This window comes from Taudactylus pleione, unplaced genomic scaffold, assembly GCF_031769625.1.
Source record: "Taudactylus pleione unplaced genomic scaffold, aTauple2 ptg000285l, whole genome shotgun sequence".
Taxonomy (NCBI): Eukaryota; Metazoa; Chordata; class Amphibia; order Anura; family Myobatrachidae; genus Taudactylus; species Taudactylus pleione.
The window spans coordinates 27,472-48,240 of NW_028284687.1; the positions used below are offsets into that span (position 1 = coordinate 27,472).

General features: G+C 50.4%; 1 protein-coding gene across 2 annotated transcripts in view; it reads left to right on the top strand.

Moving 5' to 3' along the window:
- Positions 1 to 18,701: 18,701 nt before the first annotated feature.
- LOC148512022 (uncharacterized) overlaps positions 18,702 to 20,769 on the top strand; it is a 33,540-nt gene continuing 31,472 nt past the window's right edge. For both annotated transcript variants that reach the window (XM_088482327.1, XM_088482328.1), the window contains exon 1: positions 18,702 to 18,767. The gene's annotated coding sequence lies outside the window, so the exon portion shown is untranslated. The remainder of the gene's footprint in view (positions 18,768 to 20,769) is intronic.

Below are 20,769 nucleotides of genomic sequence, written 5' to 3' on the forward strand. Positions count from 1 at the left end.
GGGCACACTTATCACCCTCACCTCCTTTGTTCTAGTGGGCACACTTATCACCCTCACCTCCTTTCCTTCCTGGACACACTTATCACCCTCACCACCTTTCTTCTACTGGGCACACTTATCACCCTCACCTCCTTTCTTCTACTGGGCACACTTATCACCCTCACCTCCTTTCTTCTACGGGGCACACTTATCACCCTCACCTCCTTTCCTTACTGGACACACTTATCACCCTCACCTCCTTTCTTCTACTGGGCACACATATCACCCTCACCTCCTTTCTTCTACTGGGCACACTTATCACCCTCACCTCCTTTCCTTACTGGGTACACTTATCACCCTCACCTCCTTTTCTTACTGGGTACACTTATCACCCTCACCTCCTTCTACTGGGCACACTTATCACTCTCACCTCCTTTCCATACTGGGCACACTTATCACCCTCACCTCCTTTCTTCTACTGGGCACACTTATCACCCTCACCTCCTTTCTTCTACTGGGCACACTTATCACCCTCACCTCCTTTCTTCTACTGGGCACACTTATCACCCTCAACCTTCTTTCTTCTACTGGGCACACTTATCACCCCACCCCCTTTCTTCTACTGGGCACACTTATCACCCTCACCTCCTTTCTTCTACTGGGCACACTTATCACCCTCAACCTTCTTTCTTCTACTGGACACACTTATCACCCTCACCTCCTTTCCTTACTGGGTACACTTATCACCCTCACCTCCTTTCTTCTACTGGGCACACTTATCACCCTCACCTCCTTTCTTCTACTGGGCACACTTATCACCCTCAACCTTCTTTCTTCTACTGGGCACACTTATCACTCTCACCTCCTTTCCTTACTGGGCACATGTATCACCCTCACCTCCTTTCTTCTACTGGGCACACTTATCACCCTCACCTCTTTTCTTCTACTGGGCACACTTATCACCCTCACCTCCTTTCTTCTACTGGGCACACTTATCACCCTCACCTCCTTTCCTTACTGGGCACACTTATCACCCTCACCTCCTTTCCTTACTGGACACACTTATCACCCTCACCTCCTTTCTTCTACTGGGCACACTTATCACCCTCAACCTTCTTTCTTCTACTGGGCACACTTACTATCACCCTCACCTCCTTTCTTCTACTGGGCACACTTATCACCCTCAACCTTCTTCTACTGGGCACACTTATCACCCTTACCTCCTTTCCTTACTGGGTACACTTATCACCCTCACCTCCTTTCTTCTTCTGGGCACACTTATCACCCTCACCTCCTTTCCTTACTGGGCACACTTATCACCCTCACCTCCTTTCTTCTACTGGGCACACTTATCACCCTCACCTCCTTTCCTTACTGGGCACACTTATCACCCTCACCTCCATTCTACTGGGCACACTTATCACCCTCACCTCCTTTCTTCTACTGGGCACACTTATCACCATCACCTCCCTTCCTTACTGGGCACACTTATCACCCTCACCTCCTTTCCTTACTGGGCACACTTATCACCCTCAACCTTCTATCTTCTACTGGGCACACTTATCACCCCCACCTCCTTTCCTTACTGGGCACACTTAGCATCACCTCCTTTCCTTACTGGGTACACTTATCACCCTCACCTCCTATCTTCTACTGGGCACACTTATCACCCTCACCTCCTTTCCTTACTGGGCACACTTATCACCCTCACCTCCTTTCCTTACAGGGCACACTTATCACCCTCACCTCCTTTCTTCTACTGGGCACGCTTATCATCCTCACCTCCTTTCCTTACTGGGTACACTTATCACCCTCACCTCCTTTCTTCTACTGGGCACACTTATCACCCTCACCTCCTTTCTTCTACTGGGCAAACTTATCACCCTCACCTCTTTTCTTCTACTGGGCACACTTATCACCCTCTCCTCCTTTCTTCTACTGGGCACACTTATCACCCTCACCTCCTTTCTTCTACTGGGCTCACTTATCACCCTCACCTCCTTTCTTCTACTGGGCACACTTATCACCCTCACCTCCTTTCCTTACTGGGCATACATCACCCTCACCTCCTTCCCTTACTGGGCACACTTATCACCCTCACATCCTTTCCTTACTGGGCACACTTCTCACCCTCACCTCCTTTCTACCACTGGGCACACTTATCACCCTCACCTCCATTCTACTGGGCACACTTATCACCCTCACCTCCTTTCCTTACTGGGCACAATTATCACCCTCACCTCCTTTCCTTACTGGGCACACTTATCACCCTCACCTCCTTTCCTTACTGGGCACACTTATCACCCTCACCTCCTTTCTTCTACTGGGCACACTTATCACCCTCACCTCCTTTCTTCTACTGGGCACACTTATCACCCTCACCTCCTTTCTTCTACTGGGCACACTTATCACCCTCACCTCCTTTCTTCTACTGGGCTCACTTATCACCCTCACCTCCTTTCTTCTACTGGGCACACTTATCACCCTCACCTCCTTTCCTTACTGGGCACACTTATCACCCTCACCTCCTTTCCTTACTGGGCACACTTATCACCCTCACCTCCTTTCCTTACTGGACACACTTATGACCCTCACCTCCTTTCCTTACTGGACACACTTATCACCCTCACCTCCTTTCCTTACAGGGCACACTTATCACCCTCACCTCCTTTCCTTACTGGACACACTTATCACCTTCACCTCCTTTGTTCTACTGGGCACACTTATCACCCTCACCTCCTTTCCTTCCTGGGCACACTTATCACACTCACCGCCTTTCTTCTACTGGGCACACTTATCACCCTCACCTCCATTCTACTGGGCACACTTATCACCCTCACCTCCTATCTTCTACTGGGCACACATATCACCCTCACCTACTATCTTTTACAGGGCACACTTATCACTCTCACCTCCTTTCTTCTCCTGGGCACACTTATCACCCTCACCTCCTTTCTTCTACTGGGCACACTTATCACCCTCACCTCCTTTCCTTACTGGGCACACTTCTCACCCTCACCTCCTTTCCTTACTGGGCACACTTCTCACCCTCACCTCCTTTCTACCACTGGGCACACTTATCACCCTCACCTCCATTCTACTGGGCACACTTATCACCCTCACCTCCTTTCCTTACTGGACACACTTATCACCCTCACCTTCTTTCCTTACTGGACACACTTATCACCCTCACCTTCTTTCCTTACTGGACACACTTATCACCCTCACCTCCTTTCCTTACAGGGCACACTTATCACCCTCACCTCCTTTCCTTACAGGACACACTTATCACCCTCACCTCCTTTGTTCTACTGGGCACACTTATCACCCTCACCTCCTTTCCTTCCTGGACACACTTATCACCCTCACCTCCTTTCTTCTACTGGGCACACTTATCACCCTCACCTCCTTTCCTTACTGGGCACACTTATCACCCTCACCTCCTTTCCTTACTAGACACACTTATCACCCTCACTGCCTTTCTTCTACTGGGCACACTTATCACCCTCACCTCCATTCTACTGGGCACACTTATCACCCTCACCTCCTATCTTCTACTGGGCACACATATCACCCTTACCTACTTTCATCTACAGGGCACACTTATCACTCTCACCTCCTTTCTTCTACTGGGCACACTTATCACCCTCACCTCCTTTCTTCTACTGGGCACACTTCTCACCCTCACCTCCTTTCCTTACTGTGTACACTTATCACCCTCACCTCCTTTGTTCTACTGGGCACACTTATCACTCTCACCTCCTTTCCTTACTGGGCACACTTATCACCCTCACCTCCTTTCTTCTACTGGGTACACTTATCACCCTCACCTCCTTTCTTCTACTGGGCACACTTATCACCCTCACCTCCTTTCTTCTACTGGGCACACTTATCACCCTCACCTCCTTTCCTTACTGGGCACACTTATCACCCTCACCTCCTTTCCTTACTGGACACACTTATCACCCTCACCACCTTTCTTCAACTGGGCACACTTATCACCCTCACCTCCTTTCTTCTACTGGGCACACTTATCACCCTCACCTCCTTTCCTTACAGGGCACACTTATCACCCTCATCTCCTTTCCATACTGGACACACTTATCACCCTCACCTCCTTTGTTCTACTGGGCACACTTATCACCCTCACCTCCTTTCTTCTACTGGGCACACTTATCACCCTCAACCTTCTTTCTTCTACTGGGCACACTTATCACTCTCACCTCCTTTCCTTTCTGGGCACACTTATCACCCTCACCTCCTTTCCTTACTGGGCACACTTATCACCCTCACCTCCTTTCCTTTCTTGACACACTTATCACCCTCACCTCATTTCTTCTACTAGGCACACTAATCACCCTCACCTCCTTTCTTCTACTGGGCACACTTATCACCCTCAACCTTCTTTCTTCTACTGGGCACACTTACTATCACCCTCACCTCCTTTCTTCTACTGGGCACACTTATCACCCTCAACCTTCTTCTACTGGGCACACTTATCACTCTCACCTCCTTTCCTTACTGGGTACACTTATCACCCTCACCTCCTTTCTTCTACTGGGCACACTTATCACCCTCACCTCCTTTCCTTACTGGGCACACTTATCACCCTCACCTCCTTTCTTCTACTGGGCACACTTATCACCATCACCTCCTTTCCTTACTGGGCACACTTATCATCCTCACCTCCTTTCCTTACTGGGCACACTTATCACCCTCAACCTTCTTTCTTCTACTGGGCACACTTATCACCCTCACCTCCTTTCCTTACTGGGCACACTTATCACCATCACCTCCTTTCCTTACTGGGTACACTTATCACCCTCACCTCCTATCTTCTACTGGGCACACTTATCATCCTCACCTCCTTTCCTTACTGGGCACACTTATCACCCTCACCTCCTTTCCTTACAGGGCACACTTATCACCCTCACCTCCTTTCTTCTACTGGGCACGCTTATCATCCTCACCTCCTTTCCTTACTGGGTACACTTATCACCCTCACCTCCTTTCTTCTACTGGGCACACTTATCACCCTCACCTCCTTTCCTTACTGGGCACACTTATCACCCTCACCTCCTTTCCTTACTGGGCACACTTATCACCCTCACCTCCTTTCCTTACTGGACACACTTCTCACCCTCACCTCCTTTCTACCACTGGGCACATTTATCACCCTCACCTCCATTCTACTGGGCACACTTATCACCCTCACCTCCTTTCCTTACTGGGCACACTTATCACCTCACCTCCTTTCTTCTACTGGGCACACTTATCACCCTCACCTCCTTTCTTCTACTGGGCTCACTTATCACCCTCACCTCCTTTCTTCTACTGGGCACACTTATCACCCTCACCTCCTTTCTTCTACTGGGCTCACTTATCACCCTCACCTCCTTTCTTCTACTGGGCACACTTATCACCCTCACCTCCTTTCTTCTACTGGGCACACTTATCACCCTCACCTCCTTTCCTTACTGGGCACAGTTATCACCCTCACCTCCTTTCCTTACTGGACACACTTCTCACCCTCACCTCCTTTCTACCACTGGGCACACTTATCACCCTCACCTCCATTCTACTGGGCACACTTATCACCCTCACCTCCTTTCCTTACTGGACACACTTATCACCCTCACCTCCTTTCCTTACTGGGCACACTTATAACCCTCACCTCCTTTCCTTACTGGACACACTTATCACCCTCACCTCCTTTCCTTACAGGACACACTTATCACCCTCACCTCCTTTCCTTACAGGGCACACTTATCACCCTCACCTCCTTTCCTTACTGGACACACTTATCACCCTCACCTCCTTTGTTCTACTGGGCACACTTATCACCCTCACCTCCTTTCCTTCCTGGACACACTTATCACCCTCACCTCCTTTCTTCTACTGGGCACACTTACCACCCTCACCTCCTTTCCTTACTGGGCACACTTATCACCCTCACCTCCTTTCTTCTACTGGGCACACTTATCACCCTCACCTCCTTTGTTCTAGTGGGCACACTTATCACCCTCACCTCCTTTCCTTCCTGGACACACTTATCACCCTCACCACCTTTCTTCTACTGGGCACACTTATCACCCTCACCTCCTTTCTTCTACTGGGCACACTTATCACCCTCACCTCCTTTCTTCTACGGGGCACACTTATCACCCTCACCTCCTTTCCTTACTGGACACACTTATCACCCTCACCTCCTTTCTTCTACTGGGCACACATATCACCCTCACCTCCTTTCTTCTACTGGGCACACTTATCACCCTCACCTCCTTTCCTTACTGGGTACACTTATCACCCTCACCTCCTTTTCTTACTGGGTACACTTATCACCCTCACCTCCTTCTACTGGGCACACTTATCACTCTCACCTCCTTTCCATACTGGGCACACTTATCACCCTCACCTCCTTTCTTCTACTGGGCACACTTATCACCCTCACCTCCTTTTTTCTACTGGGCACACTTATCACCCTCACCTCCTTTCTTCTACTGGGCACACTTATCACCCTCAACCTTCTTTCTTCTACTGGGCACACTTATCACCCCACCCCCTTTCTTCTACTGGGCACACTTATCACCCTCACCTCCTTTCTTCTACTGGGCACACTTATCACCCTCAACCTTCTTTCTTCTACTGGACACACTTATCACCCTCACCTCCTTTCCTTACTGGGTACACTTATCACCCTCACCTCCTTTCTTCTACTGGGCACACTTATCACCCTCACCTCCTTTCTTCTACTGGGCACACTTATCACCCTCAACCTTCTTTCTTCTACTGGGCACACTTATCACTCTCACCTCCTTTCCTTACTGGGCACATGTATCACCCTCACCTCCTTTCTTCTACTGGGCACACTTATCACCCTCACCTCTTTTCTTCTACTGGGCACACTTATCACCCTCACCTCCTTTCTTCTACTGGGCACACTTATCACCCTCACCTCCTTTCCTTACTGGGCACACTTATCACCCTCACCTCCTTTCCTTACTGGACACACTTATCACCCTCACCTCCTTTCTTCTACTGGGCACACTTATCACCCTCAACCTTCTTTCTTCTACTGGGCACACTTATCACCCTCAACCTTCTTCTACTGGGCACACTTATCACCCTTACCTCCTTTCCTTACTGGGTACACTTATCACCCTCACCTCCTTTCTTCTACTGGGCACACTTATCACCCTCACCTCCTTTCCTTACTGGGCACACTTATCACCCTCACCTCCTTTCTTCTACTGGGCACACTTATCACCCTCACCTCCTTTCCTTACTGGGCACACTTATCACCCTCACCTCCTTTCTTCTACTGGGCACACTTATCACCCTCACCTCCTTTCTTCTACTGGGCACACTTATCACCATCACCTCCCTTCCTTACTGGGCACACTTATCACCCTCACCTCCTTTCCTTACTGGGCACACTTATCACCCTCAACCTTCTATCTTCTACTGGGCACACTTATCACCCCCACCTCCTTTCCTTACTGGGCACACTTAGCATCACCTCCTTTCCTTACTGGGTACACTTATCACCCTGACCTCCTATCTTCTACTGGGCACACTTATCACCCTCACCTCCTTTCCTTACTGGGCACACTTATCACCCTCACCTCCTTTCCTTACAGGGCACACTTATCACCCTCACCTCCTTTCTTCTACTGGGCACGCTTATCATCCTCACCTCCTTTCCTTACTGGGTACACTTATCACCCTCACCTCCTTTCTTCTACTGGGCACACTTATCACCCTCACCTCCTTTCTTCTACTGGGCACACTTATCACCCTCACCTCTTTTCTTCTACTGGGCACACTTATCACCCTCTCCTCCTTTCTTCTACTGGGCACACTTATCACCCTCACCTCCTTTCTTCTACTGGGCTCACTTATCACCCTCACCTCCTTTCTTCTACTGGGCACACTTATCACCCTCACCTCCTTTCCTTACTGGGCATACATCACCCTCACCTCCTTTCCTTACTGGGCACACTTATCACCCTCACATCCTTTCCTTACTGGGCACACTTCTCACCCTCACCTCCTTTCTACCACTGGGCACACTTATCACCCTCACCTCCATTCTACTGGGCACACTTATCACCCTCACCTCCTTTCCTTACTGGGCACAATTATCACCCTCACCTCCTTTCCTTACTGGGCACACTTATCACCCTCACCTCCTTTCCTTACTGGGCACACTTATCACCCTCACCTCCTTTCTTCTACTGGGCACACTTATCACCCTCACCTCCTTTCTTCTACTGGGCACACTTATCACCCTCACCTCCTTTCTTCTACTGGGCACACTTATCACCCTCACCTCCTTTCTTCTACTGGGCTCACTTATCACCCTCACCTCCTTTCTTCTACTGGGCACACTTATCACCCTCACCTCCTTTCCTTACTGGGCACACTTATCACCCTCACCTCCTTTCCTTACTGGGCACACTTATCACCCTCACCTCCTTTCCTTACTGGACACACTTATGACCCTCACCTCCTTTCCTTACTGGACACACTTATCACCCTCACCTCCTTTCCTTACAGGGCACACTTATCACCCTCACCTCCTTTCCTTACTGGACACACTTATCACCTTCACCTCCTTTGTTCTACTGGGCACACTTATCACCCTCACCTCCTTTCCTTCCTGGACACACTTATCACACTCACCGCCTTTCTTCTACTGGGCACACTTATCACCCTCACCTCCATTCTACTGGGCACACTTATCACCCTCACCTCCTATCTTCTACTGGGCACACATATCACCCTCACCTACTATCTTCTACAGGGCACACTTATCACTCTCACCTCCTTTCTTCTCCTGGGCACACTTATCACCCTCACCTCCTTTCTTCTACTGGGCACACTTCTCACCCTCACCTCCTTTCCTTACTGGGCACACTTCTCACCCTCACCTCCTTTCCTTACTGGGCACACTTCTCACCCTCACCTCCTTTCTACCACTGGGCACACTTATCACCCTCACCTCCATTCTACTGGGCACACTTATCACCCTCACCTCCTTTCCTTACTGGACACACTTATCACCCTCACCTTCTTTCCTTACTGGACACACTTATCACCCTCACCTCCTTTCCTTACAGGGCACACTTATCACCCTCACCTCCTTTCCTTACAGGACACACTTATCACCCTCACCTCCTTTGTTCTACTGGGCACACTTATCACCCTCACCTCCTTTCCTTCCTGGACACACTTATCACCCTCACCTCCTTTCTTCTACTGGGCACACTTATCACCCTCACCTCCTTTCCTTACTGGGCACACTTATCACCCTCACCTCCTTTCCTTACTAGACACACTTATCACCCTCACCGCCTTTCTTCTACTGGGCACACTTATCACCCTCACCTCCATTCTACTGGGCACACTTATCACCCTCACCTCCTATCTTCTACTGGGCACACATATCACCCTCACCTACTTTCATCTACAGGGCACACTTATCACTCTCACCTCCTTTCTTCTACTGGGCACACTTATCACCCTCACCTCCTTTCTTCTACTGGGCACACTTCTCACCCTCACCTCCTTTCTACCACTGGGCACACTTATCACCCTCACCTCCATTCTACTGGGCACACTTATCACCCTCACCTCCTTTCCTTACTGGACACACTTATCACCCTCACCTTCTTTCCTTACTGGACACACTTATCACCCTCACCTCCTTTCCTTACAGGGCACACTTATCACCCTCACCTCCTTTCCTTACAGGACACACTTATCACCCTCACCTCCTTTGTTCTACTGGGCACACTTATCACCCTCACCTCCTTTCCTTCCTGGATACACTTATCACCCTCACCTCCTTTCTTCTACTGGGCACACTTATCACCCTCACCTCCTTTCTTCTACTGGGCACACTTATCACCCTCACCTCCTTTCCTTACTGGGCACACTTATCACCCTCACCTCCTTTCCTTACTGTACACACTTATCACCCTCACCGCCTTTCTTCTACTGGGCACACTTATCACCCTCACCTCCTTTCTTCTACTGGGCACACTTATCACCCTCACCTCCTTTCTTCTACTGGGCACACTTATCACCCTCACCTCCTTTCTTCTACTGGGCACACTTATCACCCTCACCTCTTTTCTTCTACTGGGCACACTTATCACCCTCACCTCCTTTCCTTACTGGGCACACTTATCACCCTCACCTCCTTTCCTTACTGGGTACACTTATCACCCTCACCTCCTTTGTTCTACTGGGCACACTTATCACTCTCACCTCCTTTCCTTACTGGGCACACTTATCACCCTCACCTCCTTTCTTCTACTGGGCACACTTATCACCCTCACCTCCTTTCTTCTACTGGGCACACTTATCACCCTCACCTCCTTTCTTCTACTGGGCACACTTATCACCCTCACCTCCTTTCCTTACTGGGCACACTTATCACCCTCACCTCCTTTCCTTACTGGACACACTTATCACCCTCACCACCTTTCTTCAACTGGGCACACTTATCACCCTCACCTCCTTTCTTCTACTGGGCACACTTATCACCCTCACCTCCTTTCTTCTACTGGGCACACTTATCACCCTCACCTCCTTTCCTCTACTGGGCACACTTATCACCCTCACCTCCTTTCCTTACTGGGTACACTTATCACCCTCACCTCCTTTCTTCTACTGGGCACACTTATCACCCTCACCTCCTTTCTTCTACTGGGCACACTTATCACCCTCAACCTTCTTTCTTCTACTGGGCACACTTATCACTCTCACCTCCTTTCCTTACTGGGCACACGTATCACCCTCACCTCCTTTCTTCTACTGGGCACACTTATCACCCTCACCTCTTTTCTTCTACTGGGCACACTTATCACCCTCACCTCCTTTCTTCTACTGGGCACACTTATCACCCTCACCTCCTTTCCTTACTGGGCACACTTATCACCCTCACCTCCTTTCCTTACTGGGTACACTTGTCACCCTCACCTCCTTTCTTCTACTGGGCACACTTATCACCCTCACCTCCTTTCCTTTCTGGGTACACTTATCACCCTCACCTCCTTTCTTCTACTGGGCACACTTATCACCCTCACCTCCTTTCCTTTCTGGACACACTTATCACCCTCACCTCATTTCTTCTACTAGGCACACTCATCACCCTCACCTCCTTTCTTCTACTGGGCACACTTATCACCCTCAACCTTCTTTCTTCTACTGGGCACACTTACTATCACCCTCACCTCCTTTCTTCTACTGGGCACACTTATCACCCTCAACCTTCTTCTACTGGGCACACTTATCACCCTCACCTCCTTTCCTTACTGAGTACACTTATCACCCTCACCTCCTTTCTTCTACTGGGCACACTTATCACCCTCACCTCCTTTCCTTACTGGGCACACTTATCACCCTCACCTCCTTTCTTCTACTGGGCACACTTATCACCATCACCTCCTTTCCTTACTGGGCACACTTATCACCCTCACCTCCTTTCCTTACTGGGCACACTTATCACCCTCAACCTTCTTTCTTCTACTGGGCACACTTATCACCCTCACCTTTCCTTACTGGGCACACTTATCACCATCACCTCCTTTCCTTACTGGGTACACTTATCACCCTCACCTCCTATCTTCTACTGGGCACACTTATCACCCTCACCTCCTTTCCTTACTGGGCACACTTATCACCCTCACCTCCTTTCCTTACAGGGCACACTTATCACCCTCACCTCCTTTCTTCTACTGGGCACGCTTATCATCCTCACCTCCTTTCCTTACTGGGCACACTTATCACCCTCACCTCCTTTCTTCTACTGGGCACACTTATCACCCTCACCTCCTTTCCTTACTGGGCACACATCACCCTCACCTCCTTTCCTTACTGGGCACACTTATCACCCTCACCACCTTTCCTTACTGGACACACTTCTCACACTCACCTCCTTTCTACCACTGGGCACATTTATCACCCTCACCTCCATTCTACTGGGCACACTTATCACCCTCACCTCCTTTCCTTACTGGACACACTTATCACCCTCACCTCCTTTCATCTACTGGGCACACTTATCACCCTCACCTCCTTTCTTCTACTGGGCTCACTTATCACCCTCACCTCCTTTCTTCTACTGGGCACACTTATCACCCTCACCTCCTTTCTTCTACTGGGCACACTTATCACCCTCACCTCCTTTCCTTACTGGGCACACTTATCACCCTCACCTCCTTTCCTTACTGGGCACAGTTATCACCCTCACCTCCTTTCCTTACTGGACACACTTCTCACCCTCACCTCCTTTCTACCACTGGGCACACTTATCACCCTCACCTCCATTCTACTGGGCACACTTATCACCCTCACCTCCTTTCCTTACTGGACACACTTATCACCCTCACCTCCTTTCCTTACTGGGCACACTTATCACCCTCACCTCCTTTCCTTACTGGACACACTTATCACCCTCACCTCCTTTGTTCTACTGGGCACACTTATCACCCTCACCTCCTTTCCTTCCTGGACACACTTATCACCCTCACCTCCTTTCTTCTACTGGGCACACTTATCACCCTCACCTCCTTTCCTTACTGGGCACACTTATCACCCTCACCTCCTTTCCTTACTGGACACACTTATCACCATCACCGCCTTTCTTCCACTGGGCACACTTATCACCCTCACCTCCTTTCTTCTACTGGGCACACTTATCACCCTCACCTCCTTTCTTCTTCTGGGCACACTTATCACCCTCACCTCCTTTCTTCTATTGGGCACACTTATCACCCTCACCTCCTTTCCTTACTGGGCACACTTATCACCCTCACCTCCTTTCCTTACTGGACACACTTATCACCCTCACCTCCTTTCTTCTACTGGGCACACTTATCACCCTCACCTCCTTTCTTCTACTGGGCACACATATCACCCTCAACCTTCTTTTTTCTACTGGGCACACTTACTATCACCCTCACCTCCTTTCTTCTACTGGGCACACTTATCACCCTCAACCTTCTTCTACTGGGCACACTTATCACCCTCACCTCCTTTCCTTACTGGGCACACTTATCACCCTCTCCTCCTTTCTTCTACTGGGCACACTTATAACCCTCACCTCCTTTCCTTACTGGGCACACTTATCACCCTCACCTCCTTTCTTCTACTGGGCACACTTATCACCCTCACCTCCTTTCCTTACTGGGCACACTTATCACCATCACCTCCTTTCCTTACTGGGTACACTTATCACCCTCACCTCCTATCTTCTACTGGGCACACTTATCACCCTCACCTCCTTTCCTTACTGGGCACACTTATCACCCTCACCTCCTTTCCTTACAGGGCACACTTATCACCCTCACCTCCTTTCTTCTACTGGGCACGCTTATCATCCTCACCTCCTTTCCTTACTGGGTACACTTATCACCCTCACCTCCTTTCTTCTACTGGGCACACTTATCACCCTCACCTCCTTTCTTCTACTGGGCACACTTATCACCCTCAACCTTCTTTCTTCTACTGGGCACACTTATCACTCTCACCTCCTTTCCTTACTGGGCACACTTATCACCCTCACCTCCTTTCTTCTACTGGGCACACTTATCAACCTCACCTCCTTTCTTCTACTGGGCACACTTATCACCCTCACCTCCTTTCTTCTACTGGGCACACTTATCACCCTCACCTCCTTTCCTTACTGGGCACACTTATCACCCTCACCTCCTTTCCTTACTGGGCACACTTATCACCCTCAACCTTCTTTCTTCTACTGGGCACAATTATCACCCTCACCTCCTTTCCTTACTGGGCACACTTATCACCATCACCTCCTTTCCTTACTGGGTACACTTATCACCCTCACCTCCTATCTTCTACTGGGCACACTTATCACCCTCACCTCCTTTCTTCTACTGGGCACACTTATCACCCTCACCTCCTTTCCTTACTGGGCACACATCACCCTCACCTCCTTTCCTTACTGGGCACACTTATCACCCTCACCTCCTTTCCTTACTGGACACACTTCTCACCCTCACCTCCTTTCTACCACTGGGCACATTTATCACCCTCACCTCCATTCTACTAGGCACACTTATCACCCTCACCTCCTTTCCTTACTGGACACACTTATCACCCTCACCTCCTTTCCTTATTGGACACACTTATCACCCTCACCTCCTTTCCTTACTGGGCACACTTATCACCCTCACCTCCTTTCCTTACTGGGCACACTTATCACCCTCACCTCCTTTCTTCTACTGGGCACACTTATCACCCTCACCTCCTTTCTTCTACTGGGCACACTTATCACCCTCACCTCCTTTCTTCTACTGGGCTCACTTATCACCCTCACCTCCTTTCTTCTACTGGGCACACTTATCACCCTCACCTCCTTTCTTCTACTGGGCACACTTATCACCCTCACCTCCTTTCCTTACTGGGCACACTTATCACCCTCACCTCCTTTCCTTACTGGACACACTTATCACCCTCACCTCCTTTCCTTACAGGACACACTTATCACCCTCACCTCCTTTCCTTACAGGGCACACTTATCACCCTCACCTCCTTTCCTTACTGGACACACTTATCACCCTCACCTCCTTTGTTCTACTGGGCACACTTATCACCCTCACCTCCTTTGTTCTACTGGGCACACTTATCACCCTCACCTCCTTTCCTTCCTGGACACACTTATCACCCTCACCTCCTTTCCTTACTGGACACACTTATCACCATCACCGCCTTTCTTCCACTGGGCACACTTATCACCCTCACCTCCTTTCTTCTACTGGGCACACTTATCACCCTCACCTCCTTTCTTCTACTGGGCACACTTATCACCCTCACCTCCTTTCTTCTACTGGGCACACTTATCACCCTCACCTCCTTTCCTTACTGGGCACACTTATCACCCTCACCTCCTTTCCTTACTGGACACACTTATCACCCTCACCTCCTTTCTTCTACTGGGCACACTTATCACCCTCACCTCCTTTCTTCTACTGGGCACACATATCACCCTCAACCTTCTTTTTTCTACTGGGCACACTTACTATCACCCTCACCTCCTTTCTTCTACTGGGCACATTTATCACCCTCAACCTTCTTCTACTGGGCACACTTATCACCCTCACCTCCTTTCCTTACTGGGTACACTTATCACCCTCACCTCCTTTCTTCTACTGGGCACACTTATCACCCTCACCTCCTTTCCTTACTGGGCACACTTATCACCCTCTCCTCCTTTCTTCTACTGGGCACACTTATAACCCTCACCTCCTTTCCTTACTGGGCACACTTATCACCCTCACCTCCTTTCTTCTACTGGGCACACTTATCACCCTCACCTCCTTTCCTTACTGGGCACACTTATCACCATCACCTCCTTTCCTTACTGGGTACACTTATCACCCTCACCTCCTATCTTCTACTGGGCACACTTATCACCCTCACCTCCTTTCCTTACTGGGCACACTTATCACCCTCACCTCCTTTCCTTACAGGGCACACTTATCACCCTCACCTCCTTTCTTCTACTGGGCACGCTTATCATCCTCACCTCCTTTCCTTACTGGGTACACTTATCACCCTCACCTCCTTTCTTCTACTGGGCACACTTATCACCCTCACCTCCTTTCTTCTACTGGGCACACTTATCACCCTCAACCTTCTTTCTTCTACTGGGCACACTTATCACTCTCACCTCCTTTCCTTACTGGGCACACTTATCACCCTCACCTCCTTTCTTCTACTGGGCACACTTATCACCCTCACCTCCTTTCTTCTACTGGGCACACTTATCACCCTCACCTCCTTTCTTCTACTGGGCACACTTATCACCCTCACCTCCTTTCCTTACTGGGCACACTTATCACCCTCACCTCCTTTCCTTACTGGACACACTTATCACCCTCACCTCCTTTCTTCTACTGGGCACACTAATCACCCTCACCTCCTTTCTTCTACTGGGCACACTTATCACCCTCAACCTTCTTTCTTCTACTGGGCACACTTACTATCACCCTCACCTCCTTTCTTCTACTGGGCACACTTATCACCCTCAACCTTCTTCTACTGGGCACACTTATCACCCTCAACCTTCTTCTACTGGGCACACTTATCACCCTCACCTCCTTTCCTTACTGGGTACACTTATCACCCTCACCTCCTTTCTTCTACTGGGCACACTTATCACCCTCACGTCCTTTCCTTACTGGGCACACTTATCACCCTCACCTCCTTTCTTCTACTGGGCACACTTATCACCCTCACCTCCTTTCCTTACTGGGCACACTTATCACCCTCAACCTTCTTTCTTCTACTGGGCACACTTATCACCCTCACCTCCTTTCCTTACTGGGCACACTTATCACCATCACCTCCTATCTTCTACTGGGCACACTTATCACCCTCACCTCCTTTCCTTACTGGGCACACTTATCACCCTCACCTCCTTTCCTTACAGGGCACACTTATCACCCTCACCTCCTTTCTTCTACTGGGCACGCTTATCATCCTCACCTCCTTTCTTCTACTGGGCACTTATCACCCTCAACCTTCTTCTACTGGGCACACTTATCACCCTCACCTCCATTCTTCTACTGGGCACACTTATCACCCTCACCTTCTTTCTTCTTCTGAGCACACTTATCACCCTCAACCTTCTTCTACTGAGCACACTTATCACCCTCACCTTCTTTCTTCTACTGAGCGCACTTATCACCCTCAATCTTCTTCTACTGGGCACACTTATCACACTCAACCTTCTTTGTTTTACTGGGCACACCTAGCACCCCCTCTCTCCCGTTCTTGGCACACCTAGCACCCGCAGTCTCCCGTTCAGGGCACACATAGCAACCACTCTCTCCCTTTTTGGGCACAACTAGCACCCCATCTTTCCATGGCAAATCAAGCGCCCCCTCTCCCCCACTCTGGGCACACCTAGCACCCTCTCTCTCCTGTTCTGGGCACACGTAGCACCCCCTCTCTCCTGTTCTGGGCACACCTAGCCCCCCTCTCTCCTGTTCTGGGCACACCTAGCACCCCCTCTCTCCTGTTCTGGGCACATCTAGCACCCCCTCTCTCCCGTTCTGGGCACACCTAGCACCCCCTCTCTTCCGTTCTGGGCACAGTTAGCACCCCTTCTATACCATACTGGACACACGTAGCACCCCACCTCTCCCATACTAGACACCCCCAACCCTTCCACCCTCTACTCAGTACACTTAGCTCCCCCTCCTTTATTGGACATACCTAGAAATCTTCTTTCCCTTTCAGGGCACACTCATCACACCCATACTTTATACACTTATCGCCCCATACTGAGCACACTTAGCATCCCCTCCCTCTCTCTATTACTGGGCACACTTATCACCCTCAACCTTTTTTCTTGTACTGGGCACACTTATCACCCTCAACCTTCTACTGGGCACACTTATTACCCTCAAACGTCTTTCTTCTACTGGGCACACTTAGCACCCCATCTCTCCCGTTCAGGGCACACCTAGCACCCGCACTCTTTCGTTCTGGGCACACCTAGCACCTGCACTCTCCCATTCTGGGCACACCTAGCACCCACACTCCCCTGTTGTGGGCACACCAAGCACCCCCTCTCTCCTGTTCTGGGCACACCTAGCACCCCCTCTCTCCTGTTCTGGGCACACCAAGCACCCCCTCTCCCCCATTCTGGGCACACCTAGCACCCCCTCTCTCCTGTTCTGGGCACACCTAGCACCCCCTCTCATCCGTTCTGGGCACACCTAGCACCCCCTCTCCTGTTCTGGGCACACCTAACACTCCCTCTCTCCTGTTCTGGGCATACCTAGCACCCACTCTGTCCCGTTCTGGGCATACCTAGCACCCCCTCTCTTCCGTTCTGGGCACACTTAGCACCCCCTCTTTTCCGTTCTGGGCATACCTAGCAACCCCTCTCTTCCGTTCTGGGCACACTTAGCACCCCCTTTTCTGTTCTGGGTATACCTAGCACTCCCTTTCTCCTGTTCTGTGCACACTCAGCACCCCTTCTATCCCATTCTGGACATACCTAGCACCCTTCTCTCCCTTTCAGGGCACACTCATCACACCCATACTTTATACACTTATCGCCCCATACTGGGCACACTTATCACACCCTCCCTCTGTTACTGAGCACACTTAGCATCCCCTCCCTCTCTCTATTACTGGGTACACGTAGCACCCTCGCCTTTTTTCCTTACGGGTCACACATATCTCCCTCACCCTCCCTCGGTACCTTCTACTCTGCCTCCCTAACTGGGCACAATTAGCACCCCTTCCCTTCTTACCTTACTGGGCACACTTTGCAGCCCCACCCTCCTTACTTAACTGAGAACCCTGAAACTTCCTCCCTTGCTGGGCATACAAAGCGCTTCAACACTCCCTCTTTCCCTGGGCACACCTATCACCCCCCCCATACCAGGCACACCTATCACCCCCCCCATACCAGGCACACCTATCACCCCCCCCATACCAGGCACACCTATCACCCCCCCCATACCGGGCACAACTATCTCCCCCCCACTGCCTGTAAACCCGCCCCCGGCTCCGCCCAGCGGCTGACGTCAGGATAGTTATTACGGAAAGGATCTAGCTTTGCGGTCCACCTGACTTCCGGTCTGTGCGTTCCACTTATTTTTCCGGTTTGTGCGGTCCACCTGACTTCCGGTATGTGCGTTCCACAGACAGGAAGTATTATCGACAGCTTTTTCTGGGTATTTGTTGTTCGGGACATCGCACAGAGGAGACATCACTGTGTCCGGCATCCGCAGGTAATGTGCCTACTATACAGGGGGAGCAGCCTGTGGTGCCTACTATACAGGGGGAGCAGCCTGTGGTGCCTACTATACAGGGGAGCAGCCTGTGGTGCCTACTATACAGGGGGAGCAGCCTGTGGTGCCTACTATACAGGGGGAGCAGCCTGTGGTGTCCTACTATACAGGGGGAGCAGCCTGTGGTGTCCTACTATACAGGGGGAGTAGCCTGTGGTGTCCTACTATACAGGGGGAGTAGCCTGTGGTGTCTACTATACAGGGGGAGCAGCCTGTGGTGCCTACTATACAGGGGGAGCAGCCTGTGGATCTTTCTATACAGTGGGAGCAACCATTGGTGCTACTATACAGGGGGAGTGGCCTGTGGTGCCCTACTATACAGGGGGAGCAGCCTGTGGTGCCTACTATACAGGAGGAGCAGTCTGGTGCCAACTATACAGGGGGAGCAGTCTGTGGTGCCAACTATACAGGGGGAGCAGCCTGTGGTGCCTACTATACAGGCGGAGCAGCCTGTAGTGCCAGCTATACAGGGGGAGCAGTCTGTAGTGCTATCTGTACAGGGAGAGCAGTCTGTGGTGCCATCTGTACAGGGAGAGCAGTCTGTGGTGCTAACAATACAGTGGGATTTGCCAGTGGTGCCTGCTATACAGGGGGAGCAGCATGTGGTGCCTACTATACAGGTATACAGGGGGGAGCAGCTTGTGGTGCCTGATATACATGATCAGCAGCCTGTTGTGACTTACTATACACTTGGAGCAACCTGTTGTGCCTACTATACAGAGGGAGCAGCCTGTGGTGCCTTACTATACAGCGGGAGCGGCCTGTGGTGCCTACTATATACAGGATGTGGAGCCTGTTGTGCCTACTATACAGAGGGAGCAGCCTGTGGCGCCTACTATTCAGCTGGAGCAGCCTTTTGTGCCTACTATACAGTGGGAGCGGCCTTTGGTGCCCTACTATACAGGGGGAGTGGCCTGTGATGCCCTACTATACAGGGGGAGTGGCCTGTGGTACCTACTAATCAGGGAGAGCAGCCTGTGGTGCCTACTATACAGGGATAGCAGACTGTGGTACGTACTAAGGGAGAGCAGCCTGTGGTGCCTACTATACAGGGGGAGAGGCCTGTGGTACCTACTATACTGGAGGAGCAGCCCGTGGTGTCCTACTATACAGGGGAGCTGCCTGTAGTGCCTTTATTATACAGGGGACCTGTGGTGTCCTACTATACAGGGAGATCAGCCTGTGGTGTTCTGTTATAATTATACAGAGGGAGCAGCCTGTGGTGTCCTGTTATTATTATACAGGGGGAGCAGCCTGTGGTGTCCTGTTATTATTATACAGGGGGAGCAGCCTGTGGTGTCCTGTTATTAGTAATATATCGAATGAGCAGCCTGTGGTGTCCTTTTATTATTATTATTATTATTATTATTATTATTATTATTATTATTATTATACAGGGGGAGCAGCCTGTGGTGTCCTGTTATTAGTATTATACAGAATGAGCAGAGTGTTATAGCAGTAACTACAGAGTAATAATAACAGTAATGAGTGATCAGGGAATAACACATAATAGATATAACATATATACCAGATTATACATAACAGGAGCTGGGAAAGGACACAGACAGGCCATGTAACAAAGGGCTGCACTCCCTGAGCTGAGACTGTCAGGGCGTCTTGTTATACTGACTAATAGAGACTCTCTCAGAGACAGCCAGTGGCTGTGACAGTCCCCAGATCCTCAGAATGTCACTGATTATCCCCCAGGACATGTCTCACCCCACCCTACATTGCACACACACGGCCGACAGGCTGGTCACACATGACACCTACATCTGAGGGCAATGGTAGGGTAACTGTGGCCTTCAGCATAACAGGGAGTGCTGGGACTTATGGTTCCACTACTAGTCAGAGTGGTGATAATCTTTATTGGTGATTCCTTCTCTCATTCTCTTTGCTGTCTGCTTTCCTGTCCCAGAATAAGACCCCCGACCAGGAGAGG